At 48.7% G+C, this 15,710-nt stretch overlaps 1 protein-coding gene across 12 annotated transcripts in view; it reads right to left on the bottom strand.

Annotated features, from left to right (window-relative positions):
• Nucleotides 1–15,710, bottom strand: part of znf536 (zinc finger protein 536) — a 212,214-nt gene that overhangs the window by 158,851 nt on the left and 37,653 nt on the right. For 11 of the 12 annotated variants that reach the window (XM_082544108.1, XM_082544120.1, XM_082544107.1 and 8 more), the window contains one exon: nt 2,230–2,311. The exons of the other annotated variant lie outside the window; for it this stretch is intronic. The gene's annotated coding sequence lies outside the window, so the exon portion shown is untranslated. The remainder of the gene's footprint in view (nt 1–2,229; nt 2,312–15,710) is intronic. 12 annotated transcript variants of the gene reach the window in all.

Below are 15,710 nucleotides of genomic sequence, written 5' to 3' on the forward strand. Positions count from 1 at the left end.
AGCGAGGAAGAGGAGGGACGGCGGGCAGACAGGTATGGATTTAAAGATGAATGTGAGCCTCGGAGAGAGAGAGTCTCGTTTCTGCAATGATGATGATGATGATGACGTGCTGATTACAGACAACTGGGTAGGATGAAGCATGCCCCCCCCCCCACACACACACAGTAACAGCCCATCACGGTGAGGGATGGGGTGGCCACGCTCATCCAGCTCCAGGAATAATGGCTCGCACCTGTTTACCGTGTCACCTCTGTTTGCTAATTGTCTCCTTGAGCTGCACAGAGAGGAAATGACAGCGGTGTGGCTCTGTGACAGGCCGAGTGTGTGTGTGTGTGTGTGTGTGTGTGTGCGAGTGTGTGTGTGTGTGTGTGTGTGCGAGTGTGTGTGTGTGTGTGTGTGTGAGTGTGTGTGTGTGTGTGCGAGTGTGTGTGTGTGTGTGTGTGTGCGAGTGTGTGTGTGTGTGTGTGTGTGTGTGTGTGTGTGTGTGCGAGTGTGTGTGTGTGTGTGTGTGTGTGTGTGTGTGTGTGTGCGAGTGTGTGTGTGTGTGTGTGTGTGCGAGTGTGTGTGTGTGTGTGTGTGTGAGTGTGTGTGTGTGTGTGCGAGTGTGTGTGTGTGTGTGTGAATATGTGCTGAAAAGACTGGTGTGTTTTGGATGGCCCCGCCCCTCCCTGAGCCTGGTTCTGCTGAAGGTTTCTTCCTGTTAAAAGGGAGTTTTTCCTTCCCACTGTCACCAAGTTCTTCTTATAGAGATGGGGTGTCAAACGCAAGGCCCAGGGGCCAGAATCGGCCCAGGAAAGAGGCCAATCCGGCCCACTGGACAGCTATGGAAAATGTAAAGGCGGGCACAGGAAAGAAAGCTTTCTGTAATTTATTTCTTTTATTCATTAAAGCAGCATTTCTGTAATATGTAGTTAAACCTGTAAAATGAGCCTGCCTGTATTACTGTAGGTCTTACAGTACAAAGAGCCGTGACTGCGCTAAATGAATAAAACTAAACTCACAGACATGAATGTTTTTTTCAGTAAGTTTAAAAAAAGACACTCTGTTCATTAACACAAACTTTCCCTTTTAAAGGTGAAATTGTGTTTCTTTTTCTTCACGTAGCTCACGGTTTAAATGTGCAGTTAAACTTTAGCACAGTGTCACCGCTCCGGCCTCCGTGTGAAATCAACATTTAAAAGAATAACGTACAGCTGACATTTATGGACATCCTCAGTAAGTGAATCATCTGTACGTCGCTCAAATCATGCAGGAAAAGGAGCAGACAGAAGAAGAACCCTCCTTCTGTTTAACGGATGAAGCGATATGACGTGCAGGGCAGGCATGCATGCACACACATACATGTGTGGACATTCAGAAACGCTCCCTCATTCACATAGTTAAGAAAAGTGACCATATAAAAACTGGCGGATGATGCAGAGGTGTCGGGGCGTTTCCATCGTTCGGTCACACTTTACGTTACATTCGTGCAACCAGACGGCTCAGATTTAAAAAGAGACCCAGGTTTGGGTTCAAATAAGCTTTCTCTCAACCCTGTCTCCATCTCCTCTGTTACCACAGTAACGACCAGCGGCAAAGTCTGACCGCAGCGCGCCCGCCAGCCGAAAACGTCCTGAAATTTCCAGGAAGCCTCACATCAGCGGCTCCACATCTGGACGCTCAGAATTCAGTCCAAGGAAAAAGTAAACAGGCCGTCTGAGTGTTTCTGATAATTGAATCAATATTTCATATCTTCGCTGCTCGTATTTATGTTGCAGCTACAGGTTGATTTTTTATTTTTCTCTGCGCGTGATGAGGAGAAGACGTTAAACGGAGCCAGATTCAGTTTAATAGCAGACAGATGCAAAGAGCAGATTTAACAGACTCGGAGTCACACGCGCAGCAGAAACACGCCCCCGACGCATCCTGCTGCCGGCTCTGCCGCCATGCATCCCGGCATATGTGCCTTCAAACTCACGCCGCGGATGCACGAAAACACGCCCAAACACGGCCGCTTTGACCACATCTTCAGCTGCCGTGAGTACGTGCGTGCACGCTGGCAGTGGAAGCGTGGAGTCCAACGAGCACGCCGTTGAGCCGCCGGCAGACACTGCGACAGGCCAACTCAGAGAAAGTACGGCACGACTTTGTGGACTTTTGGGAAAGAAAGCAAAGCAGGAGAGCGCACAAATGTGACAGACACCTTTAATATCCTCCCCTTTCTCCCGCGATCAATCGGTGCAATCGTACCTGCGTGACTGCCGCCTCTCCAGCGAGCGCCGGGTGTCAGGAAGAGCGCCGACAGCTTCACAGAAGGTGGGACGACAAGAGCCTGTAAACAAAGCACACACACCAGGAAATTCACAGTCACACACATTTGAAGCTTGACAAGTTTGTAACGGTGGCGACAGCAGACAAAGACCCCCCCCCCCGACACACGGCTTTATTTTCCCCAGCACTTCCTGTGCAGACGTGATGTCGTTTACACGAATAATCTAACAAATATATGAACTGTAATTGCTTGTGCACATCAGTGTCTGACTTTTTTCATTTCTTCTTCTGATGATGATGTTTTCTGCAGTGACGGCTGATGAGGGGAGTGCAAAAGCCCCACGCCGCTCCTCGACGCCCCGCGCTGCACGAGCGCTCGGAGAGCACGGAGTAAGAAAGGCCGGCACTTCCTGTTAGAGCAGCCCGGCTGGCAGATATCGGAGCTTCTGCCAGCGTTTGCTTCCTCTGCACAGACTTCACATCGAGGAGGAACGCCTAAAAAGTGGCGGAGCTTTGCTCTTTGTTGAAGAAGTTAATTTATCCGTTTCGACGCAGCTGACTAAACTGCTCCTGATTTACATTTCATTTTTTGTGACATTTCAAACGTTTGCTTAAATCTGTCAAAGTTTGCTTAGACGGGAATCTGCGAGATCTCCTTTTTTGTATATTTACCCTCAATCTAGGCGCTAAACGCTGCACGCCGCGCGCCGTACCCCGCCTGCCACTCACGCTCAGATCAATACCGTCGTCTGCCGCGGTGGGTTTGGTTACCGCGGACGCTGTGATTGGGTAAAACGAGGTCTGGCTGAGTGTGCTGTGAGTGCGGAGGAGCAGCCAGGCAGAGAGGAGCCGGCTCAGTCCTGCAGGGGGGGCGGGGGGGACACAGATGTGGAGGGTCTGCAGGAGGGCCACCCAGATTTACCCACCACTACTGTTTCAATGGAGCGTCAAGAGTAAATCTCTCACACACACACACACACACACACACACACACACACACACACAAAGCCACGACGTTGCCTTAAGTCACAATCCAAATTGGCTCCCAGGGGCATACCGACTACCTTGTTCACCAAAGGCATTGTGTATGTTTTCCGAGTGCTTAGCATATGCTGCCGTAACCTGAGATCTCTCCCTCTGTCTCCTCAAACGTGCACACACACACACACACACACACACACACACACACACACACACACACACTGTGTTGCTGGAAGTTGCTGTTTTCTCTTTTTTCTCATCAGGAGATTAATTAAATTCAAAATAGTTCACATCTACCTATTAAACCGTGTTCCACCAGCCGCCCACCAGACGAACATCGGCAGAGACGCGTCTGGGAGGGGGGCGACGGGGTGAGGGGGTGGGTCTGATGCGAGGGGAAAAAGTGGCAGAAACTCCAAGGTTTCCCCTCAGATCACAAACAATGGAGGATGGCAGGTCTGCGGTCTGGCTGCCATTGCATCTGAAAGCTGACTCGTCCTCTGCAGCAGGTTTGATGGGCCTGAGTTGATATGTGTGGTGTTAAGACTAAAGCAGGTCGGGCCTTGGTTTTATTCTGCACCACACAAATACGTGACAGACGCTGAGGCTTCAGTTTGAACGTTTTTACATTTTGCTACAAAAACATTCACAAAATAAAAATAAAAAGGCTCGCTCTAATGCAAGCCTGCAGAAATGGAGATATTCACGGGCCACAGCGAGAACACATCAAGGTTCAAACCCAGAACTGTGCTGCTAACCTCTGCACCACCGTGTCACAACACATCGAAGCTCCTCATCGGAATATCTGACTGTGTCCCGAGTGCAGAAGAAACGGAGCATGCGTGAGCCTTCAGGGCACACAGGTGCACCCTTGGGGTGCACAGGCACACACTGCACCCGTAGGGACAAAAAGGGAGTCCGAACACCCCCGGCCACGCCTCCGCCTGCAGACCTGCAGACACGCTGCGCTCAGAGAGCGGTTAAAGGCAGACGCCTCGGCACGAGCTGCTAACACTTGATTGAATCTGCAACATCTCTGATTTGATATAAAGCGCACTGCAGAGTAATGAAAATAGGGAACATTTTAAGACAGTCTAACCTTTCCTGTGTTTACCTTATTAAAGAGTGTGTACCTTAACTGCTAGAGCAGTACACACAGGGGGAACAACAGCGTGTGTGAAGCTGGCAGTGTTTAAGCAGGCGAGCACTAAAGTAATAGGCAAGAGCAGTGAAGTGTTGATTCTACAAAAGATGCAGGGGAAAAATTGCACCTTAGAGCGCACACACACACACACACACACACACACTCCCCCTCCTCAATAACACCCACAGCACGGCCGGCTGCCTGGCAGCCGAAGTTAACATTTTCAGAGAAAATATTCCTTGCCTCCAATAGTCCGATGTAATTCATTTTCCATCTCTGTTCATTAATCATTGTTAAAATTAGTGATCCATTTCTTCCACTCTGCCATCTGCACTCAGCTTCCTAACAAACATGACACCTCAGCGCATAATAAAAGCTGACAGCTACGAGGAGGCCTTTCCAAATAGCTTTCTGCATATGTGCACCTCCGTGTCTCCGCGCCGCTGTCAGACAAAAGTAGGTTATTTAGACCACCGGCTGCAGATACCGGCACACGCTCCGGCTCCACGTGCACACGTATGTACGTGGCGCACGCACGGTTGGGTGTCATAGAAACACCCACAGATTGACTGATCTGGGCTGGAACGCGTTAAATCCTGATACGATAAATTTCACCCCGCAGTTTCCAGCGAGATGAGAAAAGGGGGGCAAGCAAGGCCTTTAAAAGTTGAAGTGTCCTGTTTACCCCGACAAGCTGTAACTTCAGCTGGAACACTGTTGTACTTTTCCATCTGCGTTTGCTTCCAGCGGCCGTGTGTGTGTGTGAATCAGCTCAGCTACACCCTGATCGCACTCCGCTAAACTCACAGCTAATTCGGCTAGAAAGGGGAAAACAGGGGGGGGGGGGGGGTAAAACAGAGAGAGTGAGGAGAAACACCCCCCTCCCCCTTTTGTGGTCAGCCAGTCCTCATAAACACCCCCTAATCCACATAAAAATACCTTCAGAGAAAGCCGTCCCTACACGACCCCCCCACCAACACCCTGCATAAACTTAAAGCCTCACATGAGGTGAAAAAGTTCAGCGTAGAAAAGCAGGAACGATATCTTTGTGTCGTCCCTGAAATGCATTTCCACCTTAAAGACAAACCGCTAAACTGCATTTCCACCTTAAGAATAACTCACTAAACAACATCTCCACCTTAAAAACAAATTTTAATATATAAGTGATTTATAAAAAAAATAATTCAAAAATCAACCAGGCGAGCTTCTCTCTCTCAGCTTACACACACACACACACACACACACACTCAGTAAACTCAACAATCCAATGCTGCACACACACACTGAGTCAGTATCCCTCCCTGGCGAGGTGTGTGTGTGTGTGAGTGTGTGTGTGTGTGCCCGAGGCGCAGCACATTAATCTATATAATGCCCTCAAAGAGAAGGCTTTTTCACACCGCTAACTGCCAAGGACTACGAGGGGCAGCGGCTGAGCCATGATTCAGCTGTTAGCCCAACTGGTGTCCCCGCGCACACACACACACACACACACACACACACACTCTTCACTGTGAGCTCACAGGAAACACTCATCAACACTAACCTCTCTCATTTTACTCTCAAACCGGCTCTGATTCACAGCGACCGCTACGTTTTCCTTCTTCACACTCGCCTCACTGAGACGCTCTCAGCAGACACTGATCACTAGGAACCTTTTATTTATTTACTGCTCTTTACATAAATAATATAAATTGGCATTATTTTTAATTATGTATTTATTTTTCATTTGAACATAAAGAAGCTGTGATTTTTCCGTGAAATTTCCCGTGCTGTAAAAACGAGCATGAATAATGTCGATAAGCACTGTAAGCACTACAAACACACGCAGCATTTTGTGCGTGCGTGTCGGCACAGCCGCAGCGCCGCCACCTCACCTGCACGCAGCACCGGCTCTACCAGAAACAGGAGCCCAGCGACAGCTTAGCAGGTCCACATGAATAAAACCTGAACATTAGGTACAGCCGGTGATGACGCCGAATGACACGAAGCATGAAATGTTCTAGAGCACAAATGAAAGATCGCAGTGAGCCACATTCAGCCACACACAGAAAGAAGATCAGTATGAAGAGCACAGAAAGCCTAAACAAATATGTTCAGACCAGAATCTGTTCACACATCAACGTGATGTTTTAGACTTTTCACAGGAAGCAGCAAAGAAAGTAAAGCACGAGTGTTTTCCTGTGACCCCTCCACTCCTCATTTCATTATTGTGCAAATATTCTCATTTTCCTTCAGAGTTTTAATTTTATCAGCAAACAGGCTTTTATTTACAGCTTTTATCGAATAAAGGAAGCCTAATTTATGCGTCCTCCACAGTGATTAAAATATATTACAGCGCATATGCTGGCTCCAGCGGTCAGGAGCCCCCCCCCCACTTTATAGATGTTAAACTTCCTGTGAGACTTTAGTGATGTTACCTCGCAGGATTTCTGGCTCTAACCGTTCTCATATTTCAAAGCGTAACCTCCTGCCATTGTGCGAAAATGCCCAGCGTAGATTTAATATTCATTTGTTGCATGGAGGGCCACAAACAGACAGCCCGGAGCCGTGATTGGAGGAGCGGCGCTCAGAGACAGACGGCGAGCAGAAGAGCAGCTAAATCATCTTGACATTCACCAAGAAGTAGCCACACAGAAAGCTCCCGCTGCTGTTAGTGCTCCCATCGACTAATTTGGTTCTACTTAACCCCTAAACACCCCTCACACACACACACACACACACACACACACACACACATGCACGCACACACACGTGCGCCTCACAGTGACACGTTTAATTCCAGGTTCTCGGCACATCTGAATTACAGCAGCCTGATGAGGCAGAGAGGGCCAGGCCCCTCCGGACTGATTAGCATCATTTAAGAAAGTCTTCCTTTTCCTCCCGCCTGCCTCGCTGACCCCGCTCTCCCCCCTCCCCCTCCACGATGGGTGGCACCCGCCGACACCGGGGTGGACGTTATTCCCGCACAGACTCACAAGCAGCTGAGTCTCCTGCAAAGACACAACTCCGCGTGCATCTGCACATATACGTCCGTACGTCAGAGGCCATATGATGCATTTTTTTCTGCGAGTGTAAAGTAAATAAGACAGAGCCTGTTTTATTTGTGCATATTTCCCCCCCTTCTAAATTATATAAGCCTTGCACATGGCTTAAAATTTTGTAAAGCTTTTCTCAAAATCCTACTTATGGTTGCCATTCTGTGCCAAAAAGTTCATCTGGCCTGTAAATTTAAGCATGGATTACAAATATTCAAATCATGAGCTTACTGTTCAAATAAACATTTCCAACAGGGAGGGGAAAAGTTGCAAGGCATACACTTTCAGCATAATTCCTCCTCTGGCACCTCCCCTCCCCTCGCTCCTAATAAAACAACCACAAAAAAAAAATGGAGGAGGAAGAGGAGGAGGAAGGAGAAAGGGGGGAAACAAGAAATGCAAAAACAAAAGTTAAAAGTTTGGCCTCTTCATTCACCGCGCGGCTGGATAAACACTGTTGATGAAATATGTAATTAATGTAATTGTAACCACCTATGAAATTACAGTCAGCTGGGTGGGCTCGGCCGCGGCCCCGCTTCTCCCTGCCATCGGACAATAGGGCACCTTATTACAGCTTTAAAAGAGGGAGGGGGCGGGGGCGCGAGGGGGAGGCTTAAGCTGGTCAGCTGCTCGCCACATGGTAGAAATAATAGGGACTGAAGTCACAATCATTTCAGCTTTGGTTTAGCCTCGCTAATCACTGCACTTTATCTGGACAACATAAATAACCGACGGCCTCCGCTCAGTTATTCGTGTCGTAAGTGACTGAATGCAGCGCGCGGCTCATCGGGGCACGCCGACGCAGCTCGCGTCCGGGCGACTCTGTGCAGGTACGCCTGCGTATCCACGGTGCCAGCCCCGGCACCTGGACGAGCTCGAAACCCGCAGCGCTTCTTGCTCTTCGCTCGTTGATGCCGAGTGTCCGCCACGAGCTCGTGGTCAGACAAAGGCTGAAAATTAAACGTGATCCAAATAAAAGACCACGAGTGACTTTTCAGCTTCAAACAGGGGTTCTTTTATTCTTTTATTTTGAAAACCAAGGAAACCCAGGAAGGTCTGAACCCAGAGCCTCCTGCCTAACGGACTGGACTGCTTCTTTCACTCTAACTGGGCGACCCGGGTGAGCCGTGGCGACAACCCGCTGTCACAGCGCATCATAACATTTACATAAATTTCCGTCTTCTGGAAACCGAACCTGTTACTGAATCTGCTGCTGGCTGCAGGGACAGGAGCCCTTTGTTTCTGAGGGTACGTGATGGCCTCCTGCTTTCACCCCCAGCGTCCACACGGTACAGATGGATGGGATCGGGGGGGTGGGGTCAGCGCCGGTATACGTGCAGGTACTGTCCCGACATTCGCCTGGGCCCCCTCACGCCGACAGCCGGTGTTATCCCAGGGATTAAAATAGCCTCTTCTCTGCTCGCCGCCCTGCCCGGCATTAAAGTCTTCCACATTTGCAAAATTGCAAACAGATGCAACTCAAGTACCTGCAAATAATCTGCCAAGACCAATTTCAAAAGGGAGATTTCAGAATATGCGGGAGTCATTAGAGGGAGTATTATTTCAGCGATGAGCGCGAGAGGGCCAGCAGTGGATCACCCAACCAGATGGGTTCTGCTGCCTTTTATTTGGGAAGAAAGAGGCCGACGCGTTCCTCATCTCCCCCCAGCCCCCCCACCCCAAACGAAGATATATAACGTGCACGAAACAATTACGGCAGAATATTGGAAGTTTCAGAAGCAACCAAAGAACGTCAAATTTCCTTTGGAGCTTCTCAAAACAATCTTTTCATCTTCCTCCCGGTGAGGACGCCGAGGGACGGGGTGGGGGGCTCGGATGTAAACGAGGAACCAGACACGCAGATCTGAGGCTTTCTTATTGTTTTGTATCGAGTGTTAAATATGAAAAAGAATTAAAAGGTAGACGCCTTAAAAGCGGCCTGCGGCGTATGTAAATGAAATATGTTTCCGAGCCATAATTTGCAGCCGCCGCTGTTGTTATTTTCCACGCAGTCATCTGAAGTTTTCCTCAGCACGGCTTTAAAGCGACGCACAACAAAGCGCTCACCAATTAAAGACGATTTTAACACCAAGAAGTGCGGCAAACTTCATTAGATACTCCATCCAGCTGCTGACAGAAAAGCCATTCAGAACGCATCTCGGAGCGTGCGCGATGAATAATGCATCGCGGAAAACACGCGCGACATTGACCGGCCTTATAACAAATGAAATGTTTATATCAAATGGAATCTGATTAGGTGACTGCTTATTATTTCTCATGGGGGGGTGGGGAAGCCGAGTAACAATCTAAGGCACTTAAAAAAATGATCAAAATCACCAAGCCCTTGAAACAATACACATTCAATCAAATTCTTCATAATTGTAACAGTAGGAAGCATTTTAGGCATTCCACCCACAACAAACAGGCTTTGTTCTCCTGTTATGAGAGGCAGCGAGGGGACACAATCAAGTGCGTGAGAAAGTCAGGAACGCAGGATTTTCAAGCAATTCCTCCCTCTTTCTCTCTCTCTCCATTCACCCCCCCCTCCTCCCCCCTCTCGCTTTTTTTCAGGGTCGCCCATATTATTTGCTTCCTGTTTCATTGTAGTTGGCAAAAAGAGAATTTGGTAATTGAGTGGTACAGAACATGTGCCCTCCCTGCTCGCAGATGACAGATGGATTATAAAAACTTCAAAGGCGAGCGTTTGGAGCACCAGGGGAGAGATGCTAGGTATTTGAACTATCATTCTTTACCCAGGAGACAATGACTGCCTGACACGGCGCATACATCAAGGAACAGCACACACACACACACAGTGCTATATATCGAACATCCTGTTCCTGAGCAACTTTCTGAGCTCGGGAGCAGAACAAGTGGGAGAGGAGGCGGCACTCGCTCTTATCTTTTGCATTTTTCTCCCCTTCTTTGTTGCTCTCGGTGTCTCCTTTCTCTCCCCGGGTCAGTAAAATAATCAGACTTCAGCTTCGGCTCTGTGGGTTTAAAAACACGCCGAGATTAGCCGGCCTTGAGGAAAACTCTGAGCGCTACTGTAGTGAGGGCGAAGGGGAGAGAATGCTGGGCGGCGACGCCTGTAATCATCTTATAAGCATGATTTATGAAAAGGCCCATCTGCCTCGCCTTACTTAAGCATGGAGGCAACCTTTAATAATATAAGGACAAGGGGGGGGGAGGGGGGGGCGAGCACACTGCTGGCCCCTCCCACTCCTTCTTCTTCAGCATCCGGCCGTTAGTTCAGATGGCAGCTAATCACCGCTGACCTCCCCACCACAGCGTTTAACCCTAGCCCCGCCTCCTGACCCTGAAGGAATTAGCAGCCTCACTGTAACACACACACAGACACACACAAACACACACTCTGATGCCTCTGTGTCACTCCAAAGAACCAACATAGAGGATCCAAAATCATCACGTTGGCTACCACCATCTTTTATATACAGACTTTGATCTGAACATGGCTGCCCTGACCTGCAGGGCGGGGTATTTGTCTGCTCGCTGTGACATCACCACACGCAAAGCTGCGGAATGACAGCTGGACGTATGAAGCTCCGGGTCCGAGCGCACAGCGAGCTCGGCCTGCATCCTCCTTCGGTCACCCACTGTCAGCAAAACATTTATTAACACTGCTCGGTAAAGACGCGACCTTTGACCCTGCACTGACTTAAACAGAGAGTAAATGAAGATGAATACAAATCATTACATTTCTCATGATTCGTTGGGAAAATCCAGGAAAAAAATTATTCGTCCAAATGGAATTGATTTTCCAGAAACGTCGATGCTTCAGACGTTCAGTCCGCCGGATCTGCAGAGCTCGACGCTCCGCGTACGGAACAGGTCGACGTGCGAGGTCGGCGATCTGCTTCAGTCTGAACACGAGAAAAAAACCACCGAAGCTCAGAGGAGACGAGCTGCCGATCGCACGACGGGCGACGTCACAGGAAAGGTAAAAAACCTCATTAATGTTTGCAAAGCAGTAAAAAACCATGAGGAAGAAGTGACATCATCACACTCGACAACGTCTGATCTGACTGTCATTCAGCCGCCCTTTGACCTCACTCTGACCTGGAAATGGCTCCCAGGACCCTGTGTGAGGGGTGCACGTGATCTCATGCACACACACACACACACACACACACACGCCCCTCCTCATGTGGTCACCTTTTCAGCGTCCATCAGGATTGTCGGTCTAATCCTCGCCGGATCATCTCATCAATGCCTCGACCGTTTAACATGTAACGGATCCCCACTGACCCCCCACTGCCCCGACTTCACCCCTCACCCTCCCACTTCAGCCCCGAGGGCTCAACACACACACACACACAGTCCGGACTTTACTTTTACAGAAGCTGAAAAGAGTTTGTGGCGTTTGTGACAAAACACAACACGTTAAAATAAATTATACAAATTCAGCAGGAAAATAAATCAGACCAATCAGCACGCAGCAGTCAGGCAAAAGTGCATCTCTCTCTCACACACGTTAGCTGGTTTATTTATCACACTGACTTCAGACCAGTTCACATTCAGTTAGAGATGTTTGCAAAAATCTTCCAGGCAAACCTGTGAGTGAAACTCGCCCCTCCCCATCCTTCCTCACCCTCCTCATCCTCCTCGTTCTCCTCGAAGCCTCGCAGCATGTGTAAGCAGGAGCGCACGTGCTCCCTTCGCCCTCATTACGAGCTAACTACGCTGTTTGATTAAAAGCGTGTACAGAGAGGAAGAGAGAAAAAGAAGGAGACAGCGAGAGGAGGAAGAGGTGGTGGGGGTGGGGGGACAGGCCGAACCTCCATAATTAAGATCACTTCACAGATTACCTCCGGCAACAAAAGCACGGCGAGCGGCCGCCCGCAGCCTCAGAAATTGGATGAAAAAGGGGTGTCGAGGAGGAGACTGACCTCTGCCGGGGCTCCACATGAACGCTGGTAATGGCTGATTCAACCCCCCCCCAAACACACACCTCACCCCTCCCAACAGTCCCTGACACACGCACACAGGTATGTACAGTACAGCCAGCAAGCCGTGCTGAAACACCTGAGGGCTCACATCACCTGTCAGGGCTGCTAAGTGGGAGCGACGCCTGCACCCTGACTCTTCACGGAGAGCTCCGCCCTCCAAAATTCACAGAAAAAAGGAAGCGCTTCACGTTTTTTGTGCTTCATCATTTCGATCCTGGACAGAATTTTTAAATAAATTCAGACGTCTTCCGCTTCCTCCTCAGACCCTCCTCGCTCCGACGCCACACAGCCTGTAAATCTGGAGCTACGATCACCGCCAGAAACTGACGACACCTCAGATTTACACACAACATATCAGCATCACGGCTCCTACATGACCGCTGTGAACTTCTGTAGAGTTCAGACTCATGGCCTGATTTCCAGTTGTTATTAAAAAAGCATGATCGCGTCAGTCACAACATTTTTTCATGAAGCAAAGTTTTTATTTTGTAAAGAAGCTTCCATGATGCAGGGAGGTGACCACGTTCGCTCATATCAGTGAACATCACCCCCCACCCCACCCACACTGACCCGAGGTCAGGCCGACTCTTGTTCACACTCCTTCCTCGCTCTCAGCCTTCCTCCTCCTCTCATGGGGATGTAGCCTCAGCCTACGAGCCCTCGGGGGCCGATCGCCAACCAGGAGAGGTTTGCTCTGCAGATCTGAGGTGGACTTTATTTCTCCCTCTGTGCCAAAGCACTTCCTTGAGCGTGGAAGCATCGAGTTGGATGGGAGGAGGGAGGAAGTGAGTGTTTAAATGATGGAGCCTCTTTAAGATGTCCTCCACGAGCTTCAGTGTGAAAGGGGAGTCTGAAAAAGCGGCGCTCAGCGAGGGGAACATGTACATCCATTTCTTCGCTGGCAACCACCAATGTCTCATTCGAACTCATCCTGATGCTCAGTTCAATGTTATTTATATTCCATCAGATCACATCCTACGAGCAGCACTTGGCGACAGCGGGAAGGAAAAACTCCCTTTTAACAGGAAGAACCCTCCTGCAGAACCAGGTTCAGGGAGGGGCGGGACAAAAGACACGCTCGCCCGATATCTGAATCTTAACCAGCCGCCTGGCCGACCAATCGCAGTTTGGCTTCAGTGGATCTCACATGAAGCCGCTGACGTGCGGGCATGCAGGGTACAGTCTGTCTCTCACCCTCTGAGCCCATCAGCCACACCACGCATGCAAACGCTCTGCGTGTTTACTCCGACTCCCTGCTCGCTTCTGACAAGCGAGCCTGACTCGAAGCGCTTCCACTCGACTCTCCCTGTTAACGACACAACAAGAGAGGAACGCAAAAAACACAATCGGGGCGCATAAAAATAATAACAATAAGAAAAAGACAAAGAGAAAAAGGAAGCTGAGGAGGAGGAGGAAGAAAGGGAGCCGGGGTGGGCCACTACAAAGATGAAGATTAAAACGCTGATTTGAGAGAAACTGTCAGAAAATGCGGGAGACCTGTTCGGGTGTGTGTTAGCGTGGAGGCGGGAACGTCTCCCAACTTAAAAAGAGATTTTAAAGCGAGGAGCGAGTCGCCGGGGGAATCGTGCACATCACAGAGCCGACCCCAGTAATAACACTGATACGTGCTAGATAAACACTATTTAGTTCCCACCTTGAACAACACTTTTTAAAGTAGTTCATGAAAGACTGACAGCTCCCCACACACACACACACACACACACACACACACACACACACACACACACACACACACACACAGGTAACGTTTGCTGTACCTAATTAAATAAAACAGCAGGTGGAATTGTTTGTGTGCACAGACAGAAAAAAGGGAAAAGAAAGGATCAAATATTCTGTATGAACTTCATTAAAATCACGTTTACCATCCGCAGCTGATTGGCTGCTTTGGGACTGAAACAGGAAGTGTCAGTAGGACAGGTACACCTGTGTGTCACCTCACTGCAGGAAACTTAAATGTTTCACACAAACAAAGTTCAGCTTCAAGTTTGAAGTCAAATCCTGATAGATACTGCAGTGTGTCACATTTGAAATCAATTAAAAACCAATAACAGGATGCTTCAGAAATTGGGTTGTTGTTGTTGTTTTCAGAATAAAAGCTTCCAGAATAAATGGTGTTCACCTTACAGTGGGAGTACATAAGAAATAGATAATTTCACTGACAGTGTTCAAATATCAGCGCCTTCCTTAAAAATGCGAGCATTCATTCAGCTTTTCTGCAGCACCACTGCAGCTCATAAAAACAACATTACTGTGTTAAAGAGTGTAACAGTGTGCAAAGGTCTGCTATCATTCAACCTGTGAATGTGTGGTTGGGGGTTTGTTTGTAAGACGCTTCTGACTTCCCCAAAGCCTGGGGTGGGGTGGGGTGGGGGCACCACAGTAAAAGCTCGTGGACGCGGCCCTGTCTGGTCCTGCTTCACTGTGTGGAAACATCTCAGATTATTATTTAGCGATTTTTGGGGGAATCTCTCTGAACAAATCAAATGAATAGAAGATGAACCCCCCACCTCACCCCCTCCCTAATTGCCCTGCACAGTCTGGAAGCTGTTCTAATGTTTTCTATTTAAGCGAGGCTTACAGTAAAGATGTCCCATAAAATTAGAAAGAAGTTGTTTCTGACTAACCTGTCCTCAAACACAAGCAGAACAGGTAGCATTTGTATTTAGCTTCAAATTAAAAAAAGCTCAGTGGGGATCCTTCGCCTCTCGGCAGCTTTGCTCGGAGACGCGGTCGCGGCTGCGCCAGGCGTTTACAGAAGGCTGTGTGTTTAAAGCTGGAATGCTCATTTGCCTTTTGGGTTTACTTATTTACTTTTGCATAAATGGAGAACAGCGATGTGGTATTAAAGGGCTTCTCGAGGGGGGTGGCTGCGTGCTTTAAATGCAGCCTTTTCTTAAATGCTCCCTCAGTTTGCTATATTAGGAAGGTTGATGATTAATGCAGCACATATCTTAATTTCTCTTGATTAATACTAATAATAATAGCAAATTAGAAAAATAATGCCAGACTCAAAATGAGCGTGCACGCACGCACACACACACACACACACACACACACACACACCCTCCCCCTGCTCAAAGTCATCAGATACAAAATGAGCATCGAGGCTAAAAACGAGCAGCAAATAATCACAAAACTCCCAAAAGACAAATAGAAAATGTAAAACGACTGCCTGCATCGACTGGGGCCTGGTAATCTCCAGCAGCAGCCACGGCTGAAGCACACTACTGTCACTGCAAATAAAAACTTGCAGCTCTCACGGCCTTCGATTGAGTCTTTAATTTAGCCTGATGTGACATTAAAACCCTT

Source organism: Aulonocara stuartgranti, assembly GCF_965226115.1.
Source record: "Aulonocara stuartgranti genome assembly, chromosome: 1".
Lineage (NCBI taxonomy): Eukaryota > Metazoa > Chordata > Actinopteri > Cichliformes > Cichlidae > Aulonocara > Aulonocara stuartgranti.